The sequence below is a fragment of the Aquarana catesbeiana genome, linkage group LG02 (assembly GCF_042186555.1).
Source record: "Aquarana catesbeiana isolate 2022-GZ linkage group LG02, ASM4218655v1, whole genome shotgun sequence".
Lineage (NCBI taxonomy): Eukaryota > Metazoa > Chordata > Amphibia > Anura > Ranidae > Aquarana > Aquarana catesbeiana.
Genome location: NC_133325.1, coordinates 464358842 through 464371131, shown reverse-complemented (window position 1 = coordinate 464371131; position 12290 = coordinate 464358842). Strand labels below are relative to the sequence as shown.

The 12290-nt window shown below is 39.7% G+C and overlaps 1 protein-coding gene across 1 annotated transcript in view; it reads left to right on the top strand.

Moving 5' to 3' along the window:
• Positions 1–6457, top strand: part of LOC141128398 (potassium voltage-gated channel subfamily A member 2) — a 12458-nt gene extending 6001 nt beyond the window's left edge. Inside the window, exon 2 of the mRNA XM_073615674.1 lies at positions 1–6457. This exon is cut by the window's left edge and continues 4657 nt beyond it. The gene's annotated coding sequence lies outside the window, so the exon portion shown is untranslated.
• Positions 6458–12290: the final 5833 nt, after the last annotated feature.

The window sequence follows — 12290 nt, the reverse complement described above, 5'->3', positions numbered from 1 at the left end:
TAGGACCTTTTTTGAAACTATAGTTTATCACTGACGTTCATTATTTTGCATTGTTATTTAGGAATGCGTTAATGTTTTATTCCTTTTAGTCTGCAGTTCTAAGCAGCACTTGAAAGGACCCACATAAATCTAAACGAAAAGAAAAATTGGCATTATTAAGTATTAATAGTCACAAATAAAGAATGGAAGTTACCATACCTGTACAAAAAAGAAAAATGTACCTATTGTTCTGTGCTAGTACCCATTTTTAGCTAAGGAAGTATTAGAAGTGACAGTCAGAGTTAGGGATATTTTTGTATGCGATGACTGGGCAAGATGTCAGCTGTGTGAGGGAAAATATGCTCCGATCTATACGACTTTCCTTCTAGATATAACATATAACTTTATCTATGAATATTATTCAGACCAATTTAGCGAGCCCTATACATAAAAAAAATGGCATAATGGATTCCTAATAAATGTAATTATGATGAAAAAAAAATCCCATTCTCCAAATAAGTACCATATAATTCAAAATTCTATTTATATCACTTTGAGTGATTTCCAAGTCTCACAGTGAAGCCTGTTCTGTTTGCAAGGGAATTCTTACTTACCTTATTGGATGTGCTAAAAAAATACTTTGCAAAGAATACCAAAACATGTACAAGGAAAAATAGAAAACAAGATTTTTACTTGCACGTGATTATAAGATAGAGGTCAACACAGCTTCCCCTTATTCACTAAGGTAATGGACAAATCCTTTACAAAGTACTTTGCAGCTGATATGAAGAGTTCAAAGCCAATTTATCTGCCCCTTTACTGATTGTGGGGTCCTAAAGTACATATGATGCATACATTTGATTAATTACTTAAAGTACATATGCTTTCCAGCACACCAGATAATAGCTACAGTTTTACATTTTTTTTCATAGTTGTTTGCCATCAATGCTTTAGTCATGCGAAAAAAGGTACTTGGTTTTTAATTTTGTATATCCAAATATTGTCTCACCGCCAGACTTTTTCATTTCACTTTTTTTTTGTTGAACTGGATATTTATCCATTAATTATGCTTATGCCAGGTGGTGTAAATGGCCTACATATGGTCACCTAAATGACAATGTGATGTATTGCCCTAACCGTTTACTTACTCGCATTGAGCGCGATTGTAAGTGTGCTTGGCAATAGGTGCCACCTGCATGTCATGCTCAACCAACTCTTATGTTATTTTTAAGCCAGAACTACAATATATAAAGTAAACCTCCCCTAGCTGTTGAAAAATAGAATCACACAGTTTTTAACTTGAAGACCATTACGACAATGATGCAATATTTATCCTTTCCTTTTTAATGTGTAACATCTTTACCTTTTGTCTTATTTTTGTACAATTATGACATATATGGCTTTTTAGGAGGGTGTATTTTTAATGGATGCTACCCTCAATGTTCCTGTTCAGTCTGCTACAGTGTTCAGTGTACTTTTAAGGTGGTGTATCTTTACCTAACATCATCATTTTCTTATTTTTGCGTGAAAATGCTCTTTATTTGATATAAGGTACTAGTAAAAAAGATACATTTACAAAAACAGTATCACCTTGTGGGCATTGTTTGCTCTACAAATGCCAGTATTGCCCAGTGTCGTTTGAAAGGTTTTTTCGGACATTTGGCTGAATTTCCACTTATGTGGGTGCGTTAATATGAATGTTGACCTGCAATTTCAAGAGCATTGATGCGCGCGGTAACATGCTTTGTACGTGCATTATTTTGGCAGCGATTCCCTTTATTTTTAATGCTTGTGTTGGAGAACACGCTGGACTGATTGGATTGGTCACTGTTCCTAAGTGGGTATTCATGTAGGTAAAAAGTAAGGAATGCCTTACTGTGGATAGTGCCCAGTGATGGATGGTGGCTATGGACCTTCTCTGGGATTGGGCTGCTGCCTTTTCTGTGCGACCTTAAGGTCTTTCCAGCTAGCAGACTAAAAAATAAAGGTGTGCCCGGTATCCAGAGAAATGTGACTTCTAAAATATGGTTGGTGGATGTTTATTAATGCTTGATGTACATATTGCTAATTTTTAATAAACGTCCATGAACCATATTTTAGAAGTCAAATTTCTCTGGACACTGGGCGCTCTTTTCTTTTTTATCTAAGTTTTTATTTTTAATGGACTCCTAAAGCATAGCAATGCAGAAAACAATACATCTGACCCTTCAACACATCACAAATCATAGGTGTAAAGATAGATGCTTTTCAGTGTGCTGTATTGGCAATGAATGGGTCAAGTATGATTTTTGGTTAGTTGTGCTGCTGCTAAAGGCACACACAAAAGTATGAAAAAATCCTAACTGAAAGCATGTCTGTAATTGCTCTTTAACTAGGGCTCATTCACACTATTGAGTTGTGGTAATACGTGGTAAAATGTGCCATTACTGCAGTGCATGGTAGAAGGTGAAACAGTGCAATGCCATTCATTTTGAATGACTCCCCAATATATCTATGTAACACAGCACAATGTATTGCAAAGTAACACACAGATATGAATCTGTTCATTGTGATATGTAGGGGAGATTTACTAAAACTGGAATGTGCAAAATCTGGTGCAGCTCTGCATAGAAATTAATCAGCTTCCAGTTTTTATTGTCAATGTTTAATTGAACAAGCTGAAGTTAGAAGCTGATTGGCTACCATGCACAGCTGCACCAGATTCTGAGTGCTCCAGTTTTAGTAAATCTCCCCCATTGTGTTATAAAAATTGCTGCATGTCCATTAAAATATGAGTTTCTGTTGGCAGCTCATGCTAATCTAATTAGCTGCCTTAACACAATGCACTTTTACCCGCTTATTTCACATGTTAATGAGTGCACAGTTACTTACCACAACAGTTTGAATGGCCCTTTTGCTTTGTCTAATCTTAGGGCCTGTTCATATCAGCAACTGCATTAAAATGTAGCCACTGGTGTGCAGTTTGAAGGAAGTAGCGTTGATGGCTGAATTTCATTAAAGCCCAACTCCAGGTAAATAAAAATGAACTCTTGCAGTGGGTCTGTACCCATGCTACAAGGTATAGTAGCTAACTTTGTCTAGGGGCATGGAGAAACCACTTTACTTACCTGATCCTCTGTCCATCCCCCCCCCCCTGCAAGTAGGTAGTGCTCCCCCATAATTTGGTGGTGAATTGGCCTTTTGCGCATCTTCATGTCCAGAATAGGGCTCTGGACCCTGCTCTGATCTTGATGATGTCAGGACTCTAGACCACTAAAGGGGTGCAGAAGCAGTGGATATCGGTCAAACTGTGGGGAGGAGCAGAGGGTCAGGTAAGCATCTCCTTTTATTGTTCCCCTAGACATAAACAAGCAGTTGACTCTTGCAATGTGGACATTGGGCTTTAGGGGACATTTCATGAAGTACTTTTGGACACAGTGTGGTGTGATGCAGGAGATTGTGTCACACCATGAAGAAAAATACTGTGTGCGGTACTTTTTGTCAGCGCACACTACTGCAGCACAGTAGTGTGAACTAATCTAATAAAGAACACAACCTTTTACCTTGTCTTGGGACTGTGTGAGGCAAGGCTGCCCAGTGCAGTCCACACAAAGAAAAAAAAAAGTCCCAACAAAGCAGAAAAGATCATTTTTTTTCCTAGCTTTTAGCCCGACTCTAAATTCTTTTGTATATGGGCATGTCTTCTCTCCCCACAGGGTTCAATGCAATGTTCTGGCAGAATAGAGTCTGGCTTCTCTGAAGAAAACAGGGTTTTACACACTCTGGTACCCATAAAGTGCCTTTGTGCAACCCTCCAGAAACTTTTCAGTATTTATTTTTCATTTTTACAATATCATGATGTCATTATTTTACATAGATATAAAAATAATGCAGGATAGAGACCATCCAGGAATAGGACATCATTATACATCTGATAACTAGGAGCAATATCACTGTGCATACCCCCTTAAATCTTTTAAGTCTTCCTGTCCCGTCTTTACCATTTTTTTAATTTAAAGCCAATCTGTAACAAATGAGTAGATCTATCACTGAAGTAAATTGCATTTCTAATGGTACTAGACATTATCCCTTTCTTGGGCTGCATACTAGCTCTGAATCAGGTCCTAATTTGGGTTTAGCAGTTTGGGAAGTAGAAAATGACCTTTATGACTGAGTAGAATTGATTGTTAGAATAAAATGTTTGTCTTTGGTGTGGTCATCGATCAACCTGGCAGCCATTGTGTGCTTTTTAAGTCTTACCTAACTGCAGACACCACGCGGTGCCTGCTATTACCTCTATTAGCCAGAGAAATTTCTTCTGTGGACTTTTCAGATGTTGTTTCACTTTGTTACTAGGCCTGACTTCTGGGCTGTGACCTGGCCACCATCCATTTTGCCGTCCAGCAAGAGCATTTTACTGGTCACACAGAAGAATGGTGGTTGGTGAGGAATAGCCCAGAAGCCAGATCACAGTAACATAGTGGAACTTAGAGATGCATTTGTAAGAGGTTATTCAGTCTAATAGATGTAATAGTTTGTGGTGTCTATTCCTAGGGGGTAATTGCACAGCTATTACCTCTATTAGCCAGAGAAATGCACTTTTCAGATGTTGTTTCACTTTGTTACTAGGCCAGACTTCTGTGCTGTGACCTGGCCACCATCTATTCTGCTGTTCAGCAAGAACATTTTAGTGGTCATACAGAAGAATTGTGGTTGTCTACTCCTAGGGGAGAATTGCACTTAACGTAAACCTGTAATAAGGAAATGAGTAAGCTGCCATAGTCTTTGTCTATGGTACATATTTGTTTTGAGTAAGTGACATGGACTACTAACACAAGAGAGTCAACATGGCTATGACATAATTAGCATTTTCATCAGTAATGACAGTCTTCATATTTTTCTCATGACTGGTTCCCTTTGAAAATAATTTTGTGGGTAACTCCAAGGTAAAAATAAAAAATATGTATGATGTAACATGACCCTAAATGTACACTTTCTATCTTGGTGCAGGCAACATCTTGGGTAGCAGCTATTGAAAATATGACTGCCACTGCCACTGTGGAGGAGAGGTATTGCTGCAGATATGAAGAGCAGGCACCTAAAGGCCTGTACCTGCAACAGCCTCCCAAAACTTCTTGTCATGGCGGAATGCAGGGCCATTCTGGTAAGCAAAGTTCCTGCAGCATTGAAGCTTGCCGCTAAGCCCCACTCCGGAACATTTCTATTGACCCACCACTATGATGGACAAGTATTTATGCCCAGCAGGAGGCACAAAGAGCCAGTCCAGCTTTAAAGGAGAAGTACAGCCAAAGCTCGTTTTGGCTGTACTTCTCCTGTGGATCACAGGAGTGCAACCGTTTTTAAGCCTATTATCGGCAAGCCTGTTATCGGCAGACATCACAGAACCAGTCCAGGCTGGGGCAAGACCGTGACAATGAAGTCGGGATCTGCCCACATGCCTGGACCGGCACACCCGGCTCACAGCAGTGACTGACAGTCACCAGCTCTCTGCTCAGGGAGCCCTGAGAACCGAACGATCAACATTGTTTGATCGCTCGGTTTCCAGTCTTAGAGCTGGTGGGGGACTGATGCTGCATCCACCTAGGTATTGTAAGTATGATTCTAAAAAAAAAAAAAAAAAAAAAAAAAAAAAAGCATACTTCTCTGCTGCATTCAGGGAAAGCCAAAACTGTTTCTGGATGCAGCAGCTCTGTGCTATGGTCACATACAAACTGGTAATTAGCTGCAGCCAGAAACACTGTCCATGAATGCAAACTGTCTGCATCCAGGGCTGGTCAGAGTCCCTATTCGCAAGCAACTGCTTGAACAAAGTACGAATCTGCTGGGTGCAACTAATTGCACACGCATGTGCATGGGACAAATTTTCTCCCTCGGCCATGTGAATAGGCCCTAAAGCTTTGCTTGCTAGAAAGGCCAAAGATTTCAGCCATGACTAGAAGGTTTGGAAAGCTGCTACAGATATGTGAAGCATCTAAAGGTGTTTACACTTCATATGTACTGCAGCTCGCACATTTTCCTTCGAGCAATTGTCTCCTAAGTATAACAGGAATGCAAGCAAGACGCTATCCCTTTTTCTTTAGCAGACTACAGTGTTGCCACTGGAATTTTTTAACATTGTAAATATACAATAATCTGTTTACATTGATTGTAGATCATATTTTTAGCCTTCAGCCAGGAAATGAACAGCTGCCTCTCATTGGTGTTACAAAGAAAGAGGCTTTCTCTTTTTAGATTGTGAAGCAAGCTTAGTCTATTAGGAAATGTAGAAAATATGTGTACTTATACATGCCTGTCTACTAGACTGCATACACATGCATACATATTTGTAAACACATGAAAATTATTTTATTCTTACATACCATATGTAAGATTTATTTACACCATATTGGTTCATTGTAAGTATAACTTATGTAATTAACAGATGAAACCGATAATGTATACTACTGATGCTTGTGTATAAAAATGCTCAGTTTAACAAATTATCTTCCGTTGTCATGTGGTATTTATTGAACAAGGGACTGAAAGTGTATATTTCTATCCATCTTGATGTAAACCTTTCTTCTTACTAAAGTTTTTAAACGTATCCACAGTCATCAGGCATTAGATGGAACCATTAGGTTCTGTGGTTCCTTCCTCCTGGCACCCCTGGCGTCTGATTTTAAAAGGGGTTAATTTGGAACTAACTAGTGGTGTACCACAAGGTTCTGTACTTATCCCTGTTTTATTTAATCTATATGTAAGTGACATAACTAAAGGTTTGTTGGGCAAGGTATGTCTTTTTGCTGATAACACAAAGGTGTGCAATAAGGTTGATGTACCTGGAGGTGTCTGCTGTAACATGGGCATGATTTGGCAGTGCTGGAAAATTGATCAACGCAGTAGAAACTGCATTTCATTGTTTCTAAATGTAAAATAATGCACCTGAAATCCCTTGATAGAATATAGTATTGGACACCTCACTTACAGATATTTATAAGATAGGGTGAGTCCAGAGACAGGCAACTAAAATAATGAAAGGTCTGTGGATGAAACATTTTAGGAGAGACTTCAGTAACTTAAAGCGGTATTCCACCCAAAAGTGGAACTTCTGCTTTAAGGCCTCCTTTCTGCATCCTGTTTGTGAAATTGAGCTTTTGGGGAGGAGAGGGGGAGCAGGTACCCAATTTTGATAGGTACCTGCTCCCACTTCTGTTCTGGTTGCCTTAGACGATTGGAAGCAGAAGTTCTCCTTCCCCCCTCCCCCCTGAAGTCTTCTGGGACATATGACAGGTCCTAGAAGACTTCAGGGCCAGTCACAGAGAGCAGCGTCGCTTGCGCATGCACAGTGGGGACCCGGCTGTGTAGCTGCTGACTTTTATTAAACAAAAAAATGACTGGAACACCACTTTAAAGCAGAACTTCACCTATGCTCTCCCCCCCTTCCTCTTCTTTTTTTGACACTTTTTTTGTTGGAGGGGGAGAGGGTACCTGGTTTTGCATTTACCCACTTCTACTTTTGGTTAGTTCATCACGGTGATCCACCATGATAAGATCCCCATTTGCCAATGGCTGCCAGTGCTGATCGAATGCTGGTTTTCCAGCATGACCATTTAACAGAAGCCAGTCATTAGAACAGAAAATGGTACATATGTACAAAAAGTTGGCCAGTTCCTGCTGAACCAGCTGACTTTCAGTACGTGTGTATCATGCTCAACACCGATATGAAATGTCAGACTTACCATCTCATCAATGTGTCACACTTTAAGGAAAATCTTTTAGAGACATCATGGAGGCTACCAATGCTTTCCTTCAAAATGAGGTCATTAATGCCAGCAGCCATATTTGTTTTCTTCTTCTTGTGGTTGCCGACAAAATCTCATTGGAGGTTTTTCCAAAAAAAACGCAGTGGTAATATAACAGGGATGGTGGCAACCCATACCTGCACTTGAAATGGTAGAATAATCTTCTAATTCAAAATATCATACATAAAGTGACCTACAGTGTTAAAAATATTTATATATAAATCAACCAGTGGGAAAATATCCAAACAAAATTAAAAAGTAAAAAACTTAAAATAAAGAAAAATGTACTCATCACTGCTACCTTACAAAGTGATAAGTGCACCTCAATCATATTTACCTTACATTGGGTATGAGGCAGCGCTGTGATAAATCAATTTGATTTGATATTGCATGTTGATTTATTGCAGCACTGCCTCATATTCAATGTAAGGTGAATGTGATTGGGGTGCATGTAATACAAATGTTGCTTTTAAGGACAAAATTAACAGAACAATATGTATAAACACAAAGAGAAAAATGCATAATAAAACCATACATTATGTATACGTTCATGATAAGGTCACATATTAAATATGCATAGCAGTTCTAAGATATATAGAGATATTCTATAGTCCGAAGGAATGGGAGACCTTGTAATGAATGTTTAGAAGACTTTGGTTTCTTGAAACTTAAAGCTGAATTCCAGGAATTCAGCTCCTTTGTAAAAAGTGAAGGCACACTATGAGTTAAAGCGTTTGTTACCCCAACACTTCATATCTCCTGTTCCCTTTGTATTGCTTCCTTTTTGTGAAATTCCTAGCGTTCCTGCCAGTCCCTCTGATTTCCTATTAAAAACGGAACACACCATGGTTGGTTCTCTAGCTATGCTGGAAACTCAGGCTGCTTTCCTCTAATGATCAGACTTGTCCTGAAACTCCCCTGCTGCACAGCCATTCACTGGGAAGCTCAGTGTGCTGCTGCTTGTCCTCCTTCTCCTCCCCCAGCTCTTATGCAGCTAAAAACAGAGGGAATGTGATCACTTATAAAAAAGGTGGAATTTTTTTTTTTATGTATACACAAATGCTTTGCCTTTCATTTCTATTTTAAACTGAGGGGTTGTTTTACAAGGTTAGGGTTTACAACCACTTTAGGTCCAATGAGCTACATAACACCTTTGTATATAACACCTCCTGGGCTTATCTCTATAAATTACATCTGACAGATTTATTGCACTCCCAGAAGACAGCTGTATTTCCAGGAGCCTGATGCTGATGCTTTAGGTCTGAGCATCTTCAACATTAGAGTCGGTGCAGCGGATATGCCTGCTCTTCTCCTCCTGCCCAATCACCTGCCCAATTCACAAAATACAAAGGCTTTTGTTGTCGGAATGTGTGATCGTGTGTACGCGGCATAAGTGTATACCCCAGCAGAGCCATAAACCTGTCAGATAAAAAAATTATAAGATAAGTTAATTAGATGTCATGTAGCTCTTTGGACCTTTACCATAGTGTGCCTGCACTTTTGAGAAAGATGCTGAATTCCTGGAATTTAGCTTTAACCAGTATGTATAAAAATATATCCAAGGTTAGTATAAAGATCTGGCAAACAATCAGATTATCCCAAGGACTGTATATAGAAGCATTTGTATATGAAAGAAGATGATACCATCAGAGCAAAAGGTGTTCTTTAAGGTGTGGATATTGATTAAATTGTGGAATGCTCTACCAAAGCAGATAATAACGGCAACATTAAGATCAAAATGTGGAAAGGACTAAATAATTCCCATGCAACTAATTGCTTCCACAGCACAGCCGTGGCCAAACGTTTTGAGTGAGAATGACACAAATTTTAATTTTCACAAAGTCTGTTGCTTCAGTGTTTTTAGATCTTTGTGTCAGATGTTACTATGGTATATTGAAGTATAGGGATGAGCCGAACACCCCTGGTTCCGTTCGCAGCAGAACATGCAAACAGGCAAAAAATTTGTTCAAACACGCGAACACCGTTATAGTCTATGGGGCAAAGTGCTAATTTTAAGGGTTAATATGCAAGTTATTGTCATAAAAAGTATTTGGGGACCTGGGTCCTGCCCCAGGGGACAATTATCAATGCAAAAAAAGTTTTAAAAACGGCCGTTTTTCGGGAGCAGTGATTTTAATAATGCTTAAAGTAAAACAATAAAAGTGAAATATTCCTTTAAATTTCGTACCTGGGGGGTGTCTATAGTATGCCTGTAAAGTGCCACATTTTTCCTGTGTTTAGAACAGTCCCTGCACAAAATGACATTTCTAAAGGAAAAAAGTAATTTAAAACTACTTGCGGCTATAATGAATTGTCGGTCCCGGCAATACAGATAAAAGTCATTGAAAAAAAATGGCATGGGATCCCCCCAGTCCATTACCAGGCCCTTTGGGTCTGGTATGAATATTAAGGGGGGCCCCGAACCAAAATTAAAAAAAAATTGCATGGGGGTCCCCCCAAATTCCATACCAGGCCCTTCAGGTCTGGTATGAACATTAAGGGAAACTCTGCGCTAATTTAAAAAAAAATGGCATAGGGGTCCCCCTCAAAAGCCATACCAGACCTAAAGGGTCTGGTATGGGTTTTAAAGGGAACCCCATGCCAAAATTAAAAAAAAGTGGTGTGGGGGTTCCCCCAAAAATCCATACCAGACCCTTATCCAAGCAGGCAACCTGGCAGGCTGCAGGAAAAGAGGGAGGATGAGAGAGCACCCCCCCTCCTGAACCGTACCAGGCCACATGCCCTCAACATGGGGAGGGTGCTTTGGTTTAGCCCCCCAAAGCACCTTGTCCCCATGTTGATGGGGACAAGGGCCTCATCCCCACAACCCTTGCCCAGTGGTTTGGGGGTCTGTGGGTGGGAGACTTATCGGAATCTGGAAGCTCCCTTTAACAAGGGAACCCCCAGATCCCCCCCCCGTTTGAAATGGTAAAAGGTACATTGTACCCGTACCATTTCACAAAAAAAGTGTCAAAATGTTAAAAAAAAAAGACACACTTTTTGACAAGTCCTTTATTAAAAAATAAAAAAATAAAATTGTCCCATGAAGTCCATTCATCTTGTATGGCTCTGCCGTTGGGCCAAAAAATAAAATAAAAAAGATCCGCCTCCACGGGAGGCACCCGCCTTTTGACGATGGCAGTTCTTTTATAGCTGAGGGCGGGGCCACACGGTGACGTATCTGGGTGACCTTGCCCCCCTCTGACGCATGGGGACTTCCCAATGGTGTCCCTGTGGCGTCAGAGGGGGGCGGGGCCACGCGTTTACGTACCCGGGTATAGACATGTGCACACTGAAATATTTTGTTTCGTAATTTCGTTTTCGTCCGAAAAATAAATTTATTTAGTAATTCGTTTTTATTTATTTCGTTTTTGGTTAAAAATTGCATTCGTCCGAAAATCCAAATTAAGGTCAAATCTGTCATTGAAGGCTTATGGTGTCTGTCGAATGTTCAAAGAAGATTCGACGGAGCAGCTAAACTGTACAACGCTGTATAGTTTACCTGCTCCGTCAAATCTTCTTAGAACTTTCAGCAGACACCATAAGCCAAAGTACATGTGTACTTAGTTCTAGCTATTTTACTGCTCCTCCTCTTTGGTTACAATCAGCCAATAACATTCATCATCATCATTATTTTTATTTATCTTTTCTCCCCTACGTCGACTCTTTTCTCCCCTATGTCGAATCTTTTCTCTCTATATCGAATCTTTTCTCTCTATGTAGAATAATCTTGGACTAATAGAGTTAAGGTTAGGCACATTCGACCACAGGTTTGATGGACACAGATTGTTATTGTCATCATCATGTCAAATCTCCTATCTATATCGAACTGTTGTAGCAACGAAAACGAAAATAAAGCATTTGTTTATGTCGGATCTTTCGTTTTTCGGATTCTGCACTTTCGTTATCGTTTGTTAAAACGATAATGAAAATACCTGAAATTCTGACGAAAATGCATTCAGAAGAAAACGAATGCACATGTCTACGGGTGACCCTGCCCCCCTCTGATGCCATGGTGACCTTTTTTTCAATGACTTTTATCTGTATTGCAGGGACCCGACAATTCACTATAGCTGGGAGTAGTTTTGAATGACTTTTTTTCCTTTAGAAATGTCATTTTGTGCAGGGATTGTTCTAAACACGGGAAAAATGTGCCAGTTTACAGACATACTCTAGACACCCCCCAGGTACAACATTTAAAGGAGTATTACACTTTTATTGTTTCACTTTAAGCATTATTAAAATCACTGATCCCGAAAAAACGGCCGTTTTTAAAACTTTTTTTTTGCATTGATACATGTCCCCTGGGGCAGGACCCAGTTCCCCAAACACTTTTTATGACAATACCATGCATATAAACCTTTAAAATTAGCACTTTTGATTTCTCCCATAGACAATTCATTATAGCCGCGAGTAGTTTTAAATGACTTTTTTCCTTTAGAAATGTCATTTTGTGCAGGGACTGTTCTAAACACGGGAAAATGCGCCACTTTACAGGCATATTATAGACACCCCCCAAGTACGAAATTT